This window comes from Aythya marila (assembly GCF_965140915.1).
Source record: "Aythya marila genome assembly, chromosome: 4".
Taxonomy (NCBI): domain Eukaryota; kingdom Metazoa; phylum Chordata; class Aves; order Anseriformes; family Anatidae; genus Aythya; species Aythya marila.
This window is the reverse complement of record NC_139045.1, coordinates 9130729-9147818: the sequence shown is the minus strand read 5'-3', so window position 1 is coordinate 9147818 and position 17090 is coordinate 9130729. Positions and strand designations below refer to the sequence as shown.

Genomic DNA, 17090 nt, shown 5'->3' with positions numbered 1-17090 from the left:
CTTTGCTGTGGGACCTTGTTCCTTCTGACAGCATGTCCTCAGTCCTGGGTCTTTCTACCACAACTGCCAGCAGGAGCATGGGTTACTGCTGCTGTTGGTGGGGAACGTGCCCGCTGAGATCCCGGTTTGTGCTTACCAGCTAATTTTACACAGGCCACCCTAGAGCTGCTGGAGATGAATAAATCACTGCAGAGCTGTCCTGGATTTAAGCCACTGAAAAGCCCCTGAAAATGTTTGTTATCCAGATACCTGAGCTGGCCAGCCCCTTCTCCTATTTGCAGACTTTAAACTGTCTTGGATGTTTTGCATTGCTCCTTTTGGATGAGTTTAGGCAGGCAAGCTGAAAAAGTATTTTTTGGCTGTTGGAACGGGAAATGTGCATTTGACATTTAAGTGCATGTAAATAGGGAGAAATCCTATTAAACTGTAAATGATGAGACTATGTACAGTGAAAGAAAATCTGACCATTTGGATAGAAGTACTTGGTGCTGTAACTTATTTTATTTTATTTTTATTTGTAATAAAGCCTAAAAATCATTCCTGTTTCCCTGTAGAGCAATTTAAGACATCCCAGCTTTTCCTACTGCCACTCTTAATGTGTCACTGAAATCTGCTCATCATCAGGACTTCTGGGCCCAGAGCTCTCCTCAATGGAGATCCCTCTCCTTGAGAGACCTCAGTAATCCCTCAGTTGTTTCAGGACACCCATAGCATGGTTTGGAAGATCTAATAAGAGGCGTATCTATAAATAGCCACTGTTGTTTCACTCTGTTCCTTTTGGGGAGTCTCTTCTCCCCATCTGGTGAATGGCTGAGATGGATGAGTGCATGCAGGGAGAGAGATTTTGAGAGATTTTTCTTCATTTAAACAAATATATCTGTAGGTAAATGAATACATTTAGCATGTAATTCATTTCACACGCAGGAGATATTAAGGATTATATTGTAAATGCTGTGGGTTTTTTTTTGTTGTTTGTTTGTTTTTGTTTTTAATAGCTGTAGAGACAGACAGCAAAGAGAGCTGCTGCATCTCTGTATTTGCTCCAGCTTTGAGCAACGCTTTGGTTCCGCTGCACTTTCAGGTTGATGAGGTTTGCTCTTTGAGGAGGGGTTTGGGTGCCTTTTTTTTTTTTTTTTTTTTTTTTAACGAGATGGTTTAAACAGCCAATCCTCGCTACACTCACTCGGGCTAAGGAAATCCTGTATGAACTGGAAAGTGTTAGAAAGGATTTAACGAGATTATCATGAACTGTTACTTCACAAAAAATCTTAAACCCCCGAGCAGCTGTGCTGTGTAACTGGGGACAGGTGAAGGAATTTGAAGAACTAAAGAAGCTGTCTACTTATTTAAAGAGGCAGAGCCAAGTTTCCTTATATTTAGTATTCATGTTAGCTAAGAAAACTCAAGCCAGCAAACAAAACCTTCCTCTGAGAGGGGGGCTACTGTTGAAATAAATTATCTTAAAGTGTATAATTATTTTTTGTACTATTACAGAATCGATACTGAAATTACTACTTGAAAATTCACTAGCCCAGTGTAGCGTAAATGTTTCTCCTTGCCTTCAAGTTCAACAGGGCAGTCAGATGTGATTCAGAGATTTAATACTGTGTCCATGTCTTGTTAGAGATTGCTTTGAGGTTTTGATGTGTCTTCTGTTGTAACACACAACATTTAGTAGCAATGGAGTGAAAAAGGCTTTTTTTTTTTTTTTTTTTTTTTCTTTTTCCTGTTATTCCATAATGTGCTTGTGGTAAACCTGCAAGTACAGATGAGAATGTTTCAATGACAAGTACTGCTTGTGCTCTTTGCAGAGTTGAAGCCACAAAATGCAATTACTGTCTGTGCGTTCGGTGACTTCTGTAGTCTTCATGCACCTGTCATTGAAGGAAAGTTATAAATAGTGGGTGTGTGTTATGGCGTTAATCTCCTAGGAGGCCTGGGTACCGAAGAGCAGTGTGGTTCCTCATGGTGATCTGCTGTGAGGTCCAAGCTAGAGCAGTGTGATTGCAAACAGACTGACAGGTTTCTTTGCTCAGTTAAGAGAAAAAAAAAAAAGAAAAAAAAGAGGAAAAAAAAAAAAAGGTAGTTTGAGCTGGAAATGGTTAACCAGTAAGAGGTTTGTAAGAACAAAATCTGTTATGTGAGTATTTAGTGTTGGATTTATTTTGGCAGATACCTGTCTTGAATTTGTAGGACACTTTCCAAATCCACCAGAAATGCAGTTTTTTGGAGAAAAAAAAAAAAAAATATATATATATATATATATATATAAAAATTCTTTCTCCATGTTTTGTTTGGGAGAACAGTTGGGATACTGAAATGCAAACTGTGGTGAAAGGACCTTTGGAAATACGAAACTACGATACTACTAAGATACTCATAGAATCATTTAGGTTGGAAAAGACCTCTAAGATCACCTGGTCCAACTTTTAACCTAGTACTGACAAGCCCACCACTAAACCATGCTACTAAGTTCTTCATCTACACGTTTCCTGAAGACCTCCAGGGATGGTGGCTCAACCACTTCCCTGGTCAGCATGTTCCAATGCTGCACAACCCTTTCAGTGAAGAATTTTCTCCTAACATCCAACCTAAATATTGCGCCAAGAGACTCCGCTATAATTTGATGGGAACAATCCATTTTATAAAAACATTATCTGTTATTTTTATGCATGCTTAAAACCCATTTACCTAATTTTTCTTGGTTACAGAAGTCAAAGTCTACTACAGAGTGGTTTATTGACATACATTTAAACTTGGTGTTTCATGTGCTCAAATTTCTGCATTGGCTAGCGTTACAGGCACCATGCAACATCTTCATCCATTTCTCCTAGCCAGGCCAGAGGGCTAAATTTAGGTTTCAGCTTCCCACAGGAGCCTGGCTGTTGTGACCAGGAGGACATCTTCCTACCTTGGGTACTGTAAAGGAGTCCACAGAAGCTGCATGCACAATAGTTATATCTTTGTTAATGCATGCTCTACAAGAGAGGAAAACTAAAGCCCTGAGAAAACTATGTGAATGATTTTAAGAGAGTTATTTGAGGTGCATTAGGGTAGTTACAGACCTCTCCTCTCCGTATCCAACCATCATGCCTAACCATCATCCGCTGTTGATTTCAGCATTCTGTGGTCTTGCAGCCTTATTCTGTAGTATGTTTAGAGGGGAAGGAGAATTGGGGAGGATTTTGGAGGCATGGTGCTCTGCTGTGTTAACCAGGAAGGCAGTGATAAGCAACTTCTGGAAATCATTTTTGGATATATTAAGCTTTGGAGGAAAGAACAACTTCAGAGAAGGACAAAGTAATTACCTAAATCCGTTTAGATCAGAAAGAATCGAGAAAAGCTGAGAGACATTTGCTGAAGTGATATGACTAGGTGGGTTAAAGTATCTTTGACAGTTGCATGTTGTCAAATATGAAATCCTGGTATACTTCCTCTGTGTTAAATTAACTCTGAGTACAAAAAATATCCTTCTTATCTTCCTGATCAAGTCAATGAAATCTTCTGCTTTGAGGTGAGAAAAGCAAACAAAGCATTCGATGCCAGACAGATAGAGCTGGCTTCTGAAAGTGGCTGTGTCGCTCAGTGCCACATCCTCTCTAGGACGTTTGTATCTGACCACTCCAGCCTATAAAAAGGTGCAGCAGGAATAGGTGAGTGACTAAAACGCTAGATGAACCATCTTCCTCAGGAGAGAGGAATTGAAAATTTGGGGGCAAACTAGAGAGGACTTCGATAAGAGGAGACAGAAGGAGGAAAATAAAATAATACATGAAAAAAAAAAAAAAAAAAAGAGGAGGCAAATTGGATTCCTCCATTTAACCTTTTACATAATAAAAGACAGGAGACATCCCAATTAAATTAAAAAGCGATGCGTTTAAAATATAATAAAAAGCAAATTCCTTTTATTGGAGACAGGAATACGGACTAACCAAGCAGTTGGCCTGATCCAGCATGTCCGTTCAGAGACTGCTGTGGTCGATGACTTTTTGGGGATGCCTTTAACTTTTGTAGCTAGGTGAGTTTTTGTTTTGCCACTGTCTGAGACATCTGGACACTGGCCTGCTCTAGATCAGAAGCTAGATAATGGAGGTGAATGTACTGTGATGCTGTGCTCAGGTGTTCAGCTTCCAGTTTGTGAGGGCTCCCACCCAGACTTTAGGGTGCATGGGCAGGATGATAATATTTAAAAGCCAAGGTCAGGGTGAGCACCCTGGAAGTAGTATATAGTGCTTGGGGTGGAGGAGGACAGACCTGTTTCCATACCTCTTGTTTTCAGGATTGTGTTTCTTAACCCAGTGTCTGTTGTAAAAGTCATAAGTAAAGTAGAAACTAAATGGAATGACATTATTTGAGAAGCTTTGATTCAGATTAATTCAACATTTCTAACAAAATGCATTTCCAACAAAAATAAGTAAATAAATAAATAAATAACACATTTCCAAAAAAAAACCTTCCAAACATGTCTACCTACAAAACCGTAACTTTTAGGTGCAGCAAAGTGCAAAGTCTTTCTGTGCAAGTTCTCCTTGTAAGATTAGGCAGACTATGACAAAACACTATACGTAATTGTTTCTAGTTTAGTCAGATGCATCCAAACTCCTTTAACTTTCATTAATAGATGCTTTCCTTTTACGATGCCGGCTCCTTATTGAAGTATAGTTGGTCTAGCAAGAAGCTTTAGTAAAGGTGAAGGTGCATTCTTCCCTTGCACATTTAGATTTTGATCCAGATTGTCTGAAAAATGTGCCTTTATTCTATAATGTGGTAATGCATTTCAAACAGAGAAATGAACTTTTAATGGGGTTGGCACTTATATGTGTATCTTTGTGTGTATGCTCATATTGCTAAAAGGAGAAAAAAACACAACAACAACAAAAATGACCTTTATTTTCATCCAAAGATTAAAAGCATATACTAAAGCTTATAGTAAAGGGCTTAAAATAATAGAAATAATAGACTTATCTTTACCCTTCCCTCCAAAATACAAACAAAAAAACACCACCACCACATATTAGGCTGTGTAGAACCAATTACTAAGAAAGGAAGATTGTTTTTTAAAACTTTGATCCAAATGTCACTAGCCACAAACTTTATATTGAATGCTTTGCTTTAAGACTTAGCTCAGCTTTATAGGCAGAACATGGATTGAAATCTCAGTACTTGGTTAGCATTAACCATACCATACCCTGACCCTGGTTAGCATTAACCATACCATACCCTGACCCCAATTTATGGTGAGATTGATGGTTTGGTGTTTGTATTTTAAAAAGAATGTGTTGCAACACTTGATGCACAGCCACAGCACATCATCATTAGGAAACACACCTCCTGAAATTGTCCAACCTACTGCTGAGAATGGCTTAAGAGGAAATTTGGAGAAGCTGGTAGTAGATTTTTTCATGCTGTCACCTTGGATATTATCCCTTCTGTTGGAAGATACTAGATCTTTTTGCGTCTGAAAACCACCTCCTTCAGAGTAAAGTACTCAAATCTCAAGAGAAAAATATTTCTCCCCTGGTTTAATCCAAAGGTCTCTTCACCTCTCTTGGCAGTGTGCTGTTCCTTCCTTTTCTCAAGGATCAGTCCCTTTTGACACATAACTGAGAAATAGTTTTAAGTTAGGAAGGGGGAAAAAAAAGGGGGGGGGGGGAGACTTTGGATAAGCCACAGAGCTTTCCCATGATGAGATACATTATACCACGAACATCGAGATCTCTTAACCTGCACTCCATCAATGACAGCATCTAAAACTGAAAAAGAGAGAACACACTTAACTGTTCAGAGCATCCTTTTGGCTGATGGATGCATTTCCTATTTATTTCCAGCCCTTCAAAAAATGCCCGTAGTATTACTGCTGGAGTTGTCAGCTGTAGAAGAAAGTACGTTTCCATGGTGTAAGTAGGTTTCAGAGTTAACAAGCGTGTACAAGCAAAGCAAATCATACCTTGTTTGAAGAGTCATTTCATGCTGTCTACAGATATGGGAAATAAATCATGTCTGAGAGAGCTAGATATGATGGGGGGGAAGGGCTATTTGTTTACATGAATGCTTACAGTCTGTTTTGTCTGTAAGGATGATACTCCCTGAGAATTTAGACTTTATAAATTAAGTTGGGCCCTGCTCTTAAGTACATTTTAGAACAGCACATGCATCATCTGCTGTGTGCTCTGATTTCCTACTGACTGCATGTCATAATTTAAAATAAACGTGTGGACTGAAACAGAAGGTTTAGCAAACTAGTTGTAATTCTCATGAAATCAGGAAAGCTTAAACAGAGGTGTCAGTCATCACAACAGATTAGGCGTTTCGGTGGTTAGCTATGCTTATAATCCATTGTAAAAAGAATAAAAAAAAATGTGAAAAATATCTAAAAGTATTTGCATAAAATTATGTGTGATGAACAACAGGTTCATGTATTCCTAAGGCTGAGATTTACCTTCATGTGTTTTGAAATGACTCCATTTTTAGGAATTATTTTTAAAAAATGACTTGTTTGTTTGTTTGTAAATACGTGTGGAATAAAATAGATTTATTTTATTTATTTATTTTTTTTTTTTAATGAGCTGGCAGGCCCTTTGTTTACCATCCCTCCTCCCTACCACCTCGTCTCCCCCCACCAAATTTGTTAAAGATGAATTGTTGTCCATGGTAACTGCAGAGAATTTGTTGAAAAGCACACTTTTAGAAGACAATGGACCCCAAATATACTGTGGCACAGCTTTAAACTTTATTAAGTCTGTCTTGGACTACTCTCTCGTCTCCCAAGCTAAATGGAAGAAAAGTTTGGCAGCCTCCACGCTGTGAGCGTGATTGATGCCCAGAACATCTGAGGGACTTTTGTGTCCAGCGTGCTCTCCATGAGCGCATAATGTGTGAATACTCAAATAAGGTCAGCCCTTATCACATGTAATCTAGGCCTGAAAGCAGATCAACAGTGACAGTCATACCCCATAAGTGAGAACACAAATCATCCTTGCATGCTTTGGACAAGCTATGGGATTTTCTCCCTTCTTGCTCCCATTTTACCCTTTCCAAACTGGGGGGAGGTGACAGAGCGGAGGGCAAACTTTGGCAGATCTCTGCAAAACAAAACAAAACAACATTACCACCAAAAAAAAAAAAAAAAAGAAAAAAAAAAAAAGTAACCAGGAGAAAAAACGTGCCTGGAATACTACAGGGCTCCTTCAGCCACGCCACAGGGGGATTGGGGCTGTTTGCAAGGCGATAGTGTCCCCGTGCACTGGGGCTGTTGCTGCCCAGCATCGTGGAGCGCCCCGCAAGTGGAATGGGAGGGAAGAAATTTGTGCAAAAGATGTTCAACTCGCTTCTCCAGCATCTTTTTAAGAGTCTTTTCAGAGATTTCTAAGCATGTCAGGGCTTTTGTTGTCTGCCTACCCCTGGGTTTGAATGCCCCAATTTTTCAAAGTAGAGTGAAAGCATCTTTTTGTTCTTTTTGAGTTTGTGCTCTGTGAATAGGGATGCTATGTTTCAGCACAAAGCAAGTGAAAATATTAGCGAATAGTGTCTTAAAGAACTTGTTTCTGCCAGCTTTTGTGAAGAAAGCATCAGTAAGCAGGTTTCATATGAAGGGAGAGCCTTCCATTTGCGGCTATTACTTACTGTAGTTTAAATGCTGGATTGTTGTCTGAACTGGGGGGGGAGGGAAGCAACAGCAGTGAAATGTTGTTAATTTAGACTTTATTTGTGCTTTGGCTTAGAGAAGTATTTTAATGGGCAAAGAGCTTTTGCAGAACACAGAATATATTAAAAAAATAGCATAATTAGCAGGAAGAAATCAAAGATACAGTTACATCATTGATGACATTAACAACTATGGAAACAATGATGTCACCCCCTATGATGTGGGAATATCTTTTCCACATTTATGATATCTTGAAATTTTTCCTTCCAGTTTTGGAAATGCAACATCCCTATCAGTACAAAAATTTGCAGTACTTTTGCTTGTATCCTATGCAAAGAATAAATGTTATAATGCTGAATTATTTCCCAGGACTGAGGGGAAGCTCCATGAACACTAACAGCCCATCTAAAAGTCTTGTAATTATAACACATTATTGCTTGCCTCATTTATTTATTCATATTGCTTTGTGCTCTAATATTAACAGGATTGCTCTGCCCCTTGTTATAAATGTACAATAAAAAACATCGCTTAGTTGCAGCTTACACCTTGAGCTCTGAAGGCATCAGAAGAACATGAGCAAAATGTCTCTCTGCAATCCATCTCTTTCCTTTGCTTCCCATAACTGAGGTACCACATCTTTGCTCAGCTGAGTGGGGCAGTATTATACATGTTAAGGTCAGAAACACTCGAGTTTTGGATGGGAGGGAAACCTCATGTGTCCTCCCATCCATGACTACTGTGCCTCAAACACACATATAATGCTTTTTCTCTCTCTTTTTTTTTTTTTTTTTCCTTAAAAGCAATCAAGACATATCTTAAAGTAATTTATTCTTTCTTTTTGACCACTGCCCCAAGGAAAAATGCAACTTGATAGCCATGTATCTTGTATGAATATGCAATGAAATGTAATTTAAGCAAATACATCATTGACTGTCTGAAAGAGTCCTCCTGCCATCAGCACCCTAACAAATATCTATTAGGCACCGCTGATTAGTGCTGAAAAAGAGCTTGATGAAAGCCAGTTGCTTCTAAGAGGTGCTCCACCTCTGTTAATTTTTGTATTCCTCCTTCCAGATCTCTGATTTCCTTCAGTGGAACAGGCTGGTTAACCATGTCCCAAGACATGTTGGCTTCAGTTTCTCAGCCATGGTTCAGCTTTCCAGATGTGTTTAAGGCTCTTTCCATCACTGCTGCACTCTTGTTACTTAGTTCTCTGGACAGATACAAACTTGGATCAAAGACTGATTTTTAAATGCTTAGGTTTGCATTAGCCTGCTTTTTTTTGTGCCATCCTAAAAGCATCCTGGTTAGATTCCCCATACTTTTAATGACAGCCTTCCAAATTCAGACATTTGCAGCTCTGAATCTATCCAGTCATTTATATTCACAACTGGGCTTTGTGGTATTTGTCCCAGGTGTAATATAATAATAATTATATGATAAAATCAAAATAATTATATTGGTGCATCTTGCAGTCTGAAAGGTTGATAATATAAGGTTGATAAGCTGAAGGAGTGGCATCCTACGCTAGGTGTATGTGGAAAGATCTGCTCTGTAGCTTTTGATGAAAGATGTATGGCATGAGACAGTTAGGGATTTTTTGTTTTTGTAATAGAATGGTGTAATCACCATTTTAAATGGTGCTATCACATGCTAAGGCATTGCTCTAAGGGTTTTGTTGTGCTTACATGGGAGCTTGGGAAGGACACATCAAGCTTTCTTTTTTTGAACGCAGCATTTACATTAAATATGAACTTTAAGATAATTTTTCTGATGAAAATTGATACCAGCTGTGGAGCAAATCTGTAATAGGACTCCTATTAGAAAATAAATAGGTTAGATACTAACATGTTGACTTATTGCTACATATTCTAATGAAAACACAAGAGAAAGAAAAATTATATTGCAGTAAATGATGTATTCCATTTCTGTGCATAGAGATGTACGTTTGTAAATGCCAAACGGTGTATCAATCAACCCAGCAATGAAGTTTTAAACAAGAGGATGAGGAAAGAGAAAATGAATACCCCACGTCACTGGGAAGGCGAGAGTAATGCTCACCATGCTTACAACGGCTGGGCAAGGCTGATGAACACTTCGGGCAGATAACTCTAAGTTACGTAAAGTTGAGTTTTGCCTTGCTATTACTACACGTTGCACGACAAGTGACAGGCAGCTGCTGCAAGAGGTTGTTTCCATTTTGCTGAGCATCATCCAGGATGGGGATCTCCCCCAAAATTTGGCTGCCAGGCTCCCGGTAGCTACGGGAACATGGCACCAGTACCAAGCTGAGCGTGCATAGTAAAAAACAAGTGAATAAATCTACTATTCTCATCCATTTAGAGCAAAAATGAGTGTTTTTATTAACAATTACTACATATCGGTATGGAGTTAATTTGCAAATGTGAAATGAGCCCTGCTCCTCCTTTTTGCTCGGTGGCAGTGTCTATCCTAGCGTGCCCGACCGTACGCCCCGTCGGAGGTCGTAGTGCTGCGTGCAGTGTTTTGGGACATCACCTTCCTTTTGCTGGGGAGCCCGGGGCACATCCCTGTGCTGCTGCGAGCACTCGTTGCGGGGTGAGGAGCTGGGTCACGCTGCGGGCTCTTCCACAAGAAGCAAGGGTTGAGAGACTGAAAACTCAATTTTCCCAAGGCAACGCGAGGGGCGCGGGGGCTCCGGCGGCGCTGCGCGGATGGATGGCAGCGCCTGAGCGGGTCCTCGCTCCGCCGCCCGGGGCAGAGCCGCGGGGAGGCTGCCTCGCCCTCCTCCTCCTCCTCCTCCTTCTCTCTCTCCCTCCTCCTCCTCCTCCTCCTCCCTCCCGGCTGCCAAGAGCCCCGGCGCAGCAGCACGGTCGCGACCCCCGATCGCGACGGGGCCGGGGCTTCCCCGGCGTGAGGCTGCAGGTAGGTGCGGGGTCGGGGGGGTCCCTTGGGGCCGTGGGGGTGCAGGGAGGGGAAAGCTATGAATTGAATCTTCCCGCGGAAAGCTCTCTTACGCCTCGGAAAAGTTTCTCTCGTCACCTCTGTCAGCAGTCGGGGTTCTTTTTTTGTTCGCTCCCTTCCTGGAGGACGGGCTGTAAGACCAACAGGCGTTGTGTGCAGTGGGAAGAGCCAACTTGTTCGCGCTGCCGTCCGAGCAGGAAAGCATCACGCTAATTATGACCGAGAATGCCATATTTACCCATCGGGAAGCAAAAAAAAAAAATTGACTTAGCTAGTAAGAAAAGGGGGCACTTCTTAGCAGTAAACAGACGGTAATAAGGCGGGATTTTGATTGACGGCGCAATCATAGTGGCTTTATTCTGGAGACTGAACTCGTATGAACATATTTACAGCAGCCATCTTCGGAAACAAGTTCATTAGGCAACCTCCGAGATGGCATGTTTTCTGTGCTTTGCAAACTGCTGATAGAGGTGTGCTTCATTCACGTACACGTTCGTTGGGAGGAGTAAACTGCTCTTTGAAGAGACTTTTTTTTTTTTTTTTTGTTAAACGTAGCATCTTTCAAAAAGTCACACATAACTTAATGAGACGTTTGATGGTTTGGCTTGGATGTTTTCATCAGGAAGCAGTTAAGCTGAGTATTGCATCTGAAAAGGAAAATGTACAAGCAAGTTGTTTTTTTTTTTTCCCCTTCGTTAATTAGTCAGCTGCATTTGCTAAACAGTTAAACTTTCCGTGACCTCACCTACAATCCTTCAGTATCCAGCATGAGCTTTGCTGGTGCTTCAGATGACTTTACTCTGGCTTCCTGATACGACGTGAACCAGCAGTGCCCCAGTGCAGCCCATCTGTCCAGCAGGCTTCCCTGTGGGAGGAAGCAGCCAGGGTGGCCGTCGGAGCAGCTGGGCTCCAGGAGCTGCTGGGAGCAGGATTCGGGGCTGCAGGAGTCTGTACTGAGTGTCAGTGGTGACATTTGGGTTCAAACCTGCCATCCTTGGTTGATTTTCAGTTCTTTAAGCACTGAGAGTGATGTTCTGTGGCTGATTCTTGACTGAGTGTCTCACCCATTTTCAGCCTCCACTCCTGAAGCTTGTGTAGGAGGCGCACCAGTGAGCATGCTGCCCTTTTCTGCACAGCACAAGCAGATCGTGCAAGTTCTCAGTGATATTTCAAACCTACTGGAAACCCCCTCTCTGCTTCTGTTCATCCTAAGTGGTACTGGCTGAGTGACCCAATTGCTGTCCCACCTGAGGGGCAGTGGATGTTCTTGCAGGGACCCCTCGCTACTCCGTCAGCACCCTCTGCTGCTGAAGGGGGGAGTGCAGCTGGGGCTGTGCACAGCTCCCCCGAAACCAGGAGCTGGCCATAAACGTTTATGAGTTTTATTAGCTTCTCCATTCCCTTTTAGAATTTTGGTGGGTAAGTGGTCTGACAGTTTTTTTCATGTCATCCCTTGACAAACAAATTATCCACACCATGCACACACATATATATGAATATATATGAAATATGTGCTCTTAAAGACACCAGGAATCTCAGTGTGATGACTGACCCTGAAGGCAATCAGATGTATTCTGACATACAAGCATCTGTGAGGGCATGGTGAAGATCTGTAAAAGAAATGCAGTGGGTTGCTGGAGGATGTGCGCAGAAAACTTCTCCTCCTGCCTGGAAGAAACTAAGATTTTTGCATCTCTGCCGAATTCTCAATGCACAGATCAGCATTCAATGGTTACTCCAAAAGACAAGATCCTCTATGTTATGTTTTACCAACACTGTAGCTGCAAGTGTCAGTAAGAGATTCCCAGGAGCAGGGTTTGAAATCCAGGAGCTCAGTTTGCACTGGAAATGTGCTCCTAACTTCCCATCAGTCAGAAGTCAAATCTTGACTTGATTTTTGAGCGCTTGTACAAACTTTTGCAAATGTAACTAGTGGCCTGTTCAGCATAGGGATTTTTGCCTTTCCGAGGATTGCATGCTTCTTGTTTGCCAGCATGGCTCTGCAGAGCAGGGCTGGTGCTGGGGAGACAGCGAGGTTTCCTCCTCCAGTGCTCTCACCAGCTCCATGCCCTCCTCCTAGGGGCTGGACAGGGGGTAGAGGCTGGCCACAAGTCCTCTCAGCTATGAAAGAGAGGCAAAGTGATAGCAACTGAAGCTGCGTGCTTTCAGATAATTTTAGGAGATAAAACTCTGGAAAAAATCTTGCAAAACTTTGCGCTGTTAAATGATATTGCTAATGTATTTATTTATTTTTCATTCACATGGCTGTAACACTTGGCTTTCTCCTGCCGTTTGGGTTATGGGTCAGAGTCCCATTGCTCTAGGCAGTTTCAAGGCCAATTGTTATGAAAAGCATGCTTAAAATCAAATTAAGAGGTCCTTTAAGTAATTCAGTCCGTGCCTCAGGCCAAGTGCAAGGTTTTCTAAAGCAGCATTAATTCTAACTTCAATTTGCTTAGCAGATGCCTCGACTCCTTCCCTTCGAAGTTCCTGTTTCCGCACAAGGTGGTCACGGTAGGGAGATGATTAGGCTGTGGAGCCTACCTTTTGTCTGGAAATAACCCGTGGAGATGCTGGTGGTTCCGCACTGAGGGTAGAACTGCAGCTGACATTGGTATCTGCTCTGGGTGTAGGGAAACAGGGAAACCTACACATGCAGAACCCAGGGCTGAGTGCAGGATCTTGCACTGCCTGGGGGCTGGCAAGCACAGGAGGGTTGCTTGTTGGGCTGTGTCTCTGTCTGCGTGCCCCAGCGCAGTGTTTGCCTTTTTCACGGTGGCCTAACATCATTTTCTTGTGTCCAGCTTGTAAGCCTTGGTAATTTGCAGATCCTTTTTCAGCGGAGGGTCATTTGGCAAATTGTTTCTTTATTTGTGCCATCGCATGTGCACATGTTACGTTATACTGCCTGCATGTTATGCTACCCTGGCTGAATGGCACACCAGGTTTTTCTGCTCGCTTGTCCAGTTTCTTGAGAACTATCCTCCAGTTCTTTTTAGCCCAGCAGTAACTGAAGTTTCTGTAAGCAAACCTGCTTCCAATGCCTAAATCATTAGTGGAAACATGACATAAGACCACCCAGGGCAACCCCCTGCCGAAATCCACTTGATGCTTCTTCCTTCCATTTTGGTGACAAGTCACTGCCCCATCTTTGGATGGAGAGAGCTCCCTTCCCACCCAAACCTGTGACTTCATTTGTTTTACCTATGTCAGCAATTACTATTTTTTTTTTATCTTCTAGATGTTTGTTGGGTATTTTTGGCTGGATTTAATCTTTTTTTTTTTTTTTTCCTAAACTTGAGGCCAAAGGGTCATCCTACCAATGGAGGAAGGTCAGGTGGAACCACAGATCTTGTATTCAGGATTGAGAAAAAGTGCTTACTAAGCTTAATGATGCGAATGGGAAGGTTGTGCTATTGAGGAAACAGGTGACGAGGGCTCCCCTTGCCAAAACAGCTTTTTAAAAAAAATTATTTTTTTTTTTTGAAAAGTCTCTTCTGCCCCATAATCTGAACAAAGATTATGGTCTGATCAAACAATAAAAATAATAATCTGTTCCGAAAAAAGATAAATGCAGCAGGGGAAACTGAGTTTTCAGCAAATCACTTCCTTGTGGCATTGCATAGCTGAATCAATTCTGTATGTGGGATAACGTGCAAGCCTTAAGATACTGTAAAAAATGGAGCTTTACATGTGTGGAGTCCTGGTCCCCTCGTTTTTCCCTTTTGGATGTACACAGGATCCTCTCCACTGTCCCATACTGTCCTTGGTGCAGACAAGCATCTTCCCAGCGGGTCACAGGCTGGTCCTAAACTGCTAAAAGGAAACCATAGGCAAACCTTTCTGAATGCAAGAGGGTAGTGTCTATAGAAAAATGGGGAGAGAAAGTTGGAGAAAACTGTGCAGGAGCCTGCTGTTTCTTAGACAAGCAGGATGATGCTTATGCCTGTAGTGCTCTCTGTTGGTGTGCTTCAGCCTCATGCGGCACGCAGAGTGACACATCAGCCTTTACAATCAGCAGATCCAGAGCCACAGGGACTCTGAGTAGTCACAACTGTTAATTATAGCTGCAATCTGGTGAATACATAAACCTGATGTAACAAAATTCCTTGGCGTAATTACTTGTCACACAGTTCGCTGCTCAAGGGATTTAGCAGGCAGCACTGCACTTCAGTTTAATCCAAAAAAAAAAAAAAAAATCGTGTTCACCTGCTGGTCTAGTTGTCACCTGGCAAAGAGCCAGGCTGCTGCCTCCCAACTGCAATATTTGGTGCTCATCCATGGGCTCTAACTCTCCGAACCTTGCAGCTAAATTTCTTTTTGTGCTTGGAAGATACGAGCTGATGTCATTTGACTGGTGCGAAGCTGAAGGATGCAGCATGAAGGCAGCATTGCTTTAGGGGTAGAGGTGCAGTACCGTTGCTTAGCATGCATCTAAAGTCATTTTTTTAAGTGTAAGCTGATCCCGGTTGCCATATGGCAAAATGCACTGCGAGTATGAACACAGCTGTTAAATGCATAACCATGACAGTGTGCTCAGGAGTTTTTTACTGCAGCTATTATGTGGTATCCCCAGCTATTAATCTCTCGCTATTAATCAGCAATAAAAGTGACCTGTGGTAAGCATCGCAGACACTCGAAATCCGATCTCTTCAGCATCACACCTGCAGGGAAGATAGCAGCATTTGGGTCTTCCTTCCTTTTTTTCCCTCTTTCCTTGTGTTCCTAGGAGCTGCGGTTCAACCCAGGACACACACAGCATACTTTGCACCCACTTGTTCTGAACAGGAGTTTATCAGTCCCGGAGCGTCTGGTCCTCAGCTATCTGGCCTTGACAAAGATACTGGGATTGAAGGCCAGGCTTGTTTTGCAGTTTGGCAAATGCTTCCCTCTTACAATTTTTGGATGCCATTTGTCCCAGATTCGTAGCTAGGATGCAGAATATTTAAGTGGACCAAAACAAGATGTGTCATTTATTAACCAAAGTAACCATGAAGTGTTTGCCCAGCAGGTCCCTCCAAACACCTACAGGATTTTAAATGGAGACGGTCCTTTTGAGACTGTCAGGACTGCTCTCTTTCTTGAGTACTTGGCAGATGTGGAGGCTTAACTCTTTGAAAAAAATAATAGCACTAGCATATCATTTTGCTTATCAAGACCAGGGATTAAAAGAAAGTCAGTCCTATCAGTCTACTAACTTCTCTTTGCAACTCTCCTATTTTTCAGTATTTTATGCTGCAAACTGACAGTAAGAAGATACTGCCTAATATTTTCTATCAGCAGATTTTTAGACTGTTGCTTCAGACACTGTGTTAATGTAAGTAGAACTCGTCATTCCTCTGTTGAAATCTGGCCTTAAATTAGCTTAGCACATAAAAGATCCTCACTTCCTAGTGTATAAACATCCAATGAAAAGAAAATAGAATATTTGTGCTACTCTTTCGAAAGAGAGTTTGGGAAGCATTGCTTGCTGTGCTTCTTCAGGTAAATTGCAGATCTCCTTTGGGATGTTTCCAGTGTTGTGGCTCATCCTGTGTCCTTGTAATGTTGGCAGGAGGTATTCAAGCAGCACAAGGAAAGCGGGAAGAGTTGGATTTGTCTCTGGTTTGCTGAAGCCATACTCAGTGAGCAACACAGGGAACCACAGCTCTGTTATTATTAATCCACAGAAAAAAATGTTACTGTTGTGTATTGATTTTGCTTTGCTAAGAAGACCACATCTGTTTGCACTAAGTCACCATTCCTGATGTGAATGGGTATTTGTACTGAGCAGGATTTTGAAATAATTGAGTGCTAAACTATCAGAAGGATTAACTCCCTAAAATCCTCTTCCGGGCTTCTCAACCCCAAAAGGAGAGAGAAGAGCATGTGAAAGAGAGCACCACCCTCTCTAAGACATTTGCTTCCAAAGTGATGAAAAGTAGGAATGGCTAGGAAATGAAAACCTCATCCTACTCACTGGTAGCACATGCTATTGTGGTAACAGATCTGCTGGGACACGCAAGATCTGGACCATGCAGGGAGATGTTTGCTGGTTTGGGGGGTTTCATGCAAGATGTGTATCACTGGAAAAAGGGAGGGTATTTTGTACTTCTATAGCTTGTAAACATTATCTTAATTCATTTTTCTGTTGCTGTGACTCTTTCACCAGATTGAGTTTTTCTTTCACAATTCTTCTTAGGAAGCCAGTACAAGGAAAATGTGAAGTTTTGATGAACAAATAGTGTGAAAGTGTCTCTTTCAGACTATATTAATTTGCTTAAATATCTGAAAATATTCCCTTAAATGTTACATGAGGATGTTTTCATTCCAGCAATATTCTGTGTCCAGGGCACAGTGTTGTTACACAGAACACTGTATGTGATCTGAGCTCTTTCCCAGCCTTCAAAATACGAAACTTTTCAGTGGATAATGAGCAAAACATAGTATTTCGTTTGTGTACGTTGTTTATAAATGCTTGATACACCAGTGTCAGAGCCAGGATTTTTGGTCGCTGTTTCTG

General features: G+C 41.8%; 1 protein-coding gene across 3 annotated transcripts in view; it reads left to right on the top strand.

Moving 5' to 3' along the window:
* The window catches only part of BMPR1B (bone morphogenetic protein receptor type 1B), a 252010-nt gene that overhangs the window by 159974 nt on the left and 74946 nt on the right, over positions 1 to 17090 (top strand). Inside the window, exon 4 of one of the 3 annotated variants that reach the window (XM_082759775.1) lies at positions 15815 to 15905. The exons of the other annotated variants lie outside the window; for them this stretch is intronic. The gene's annotated coding sequence lies outside the window, so the exon portion shown is untranslated. The remainder of the gene's footprint in view (positions 1 to 15814; positions 15906 to 17090) is intronic. 3 annotated transcript variants of the gene reach the window in all.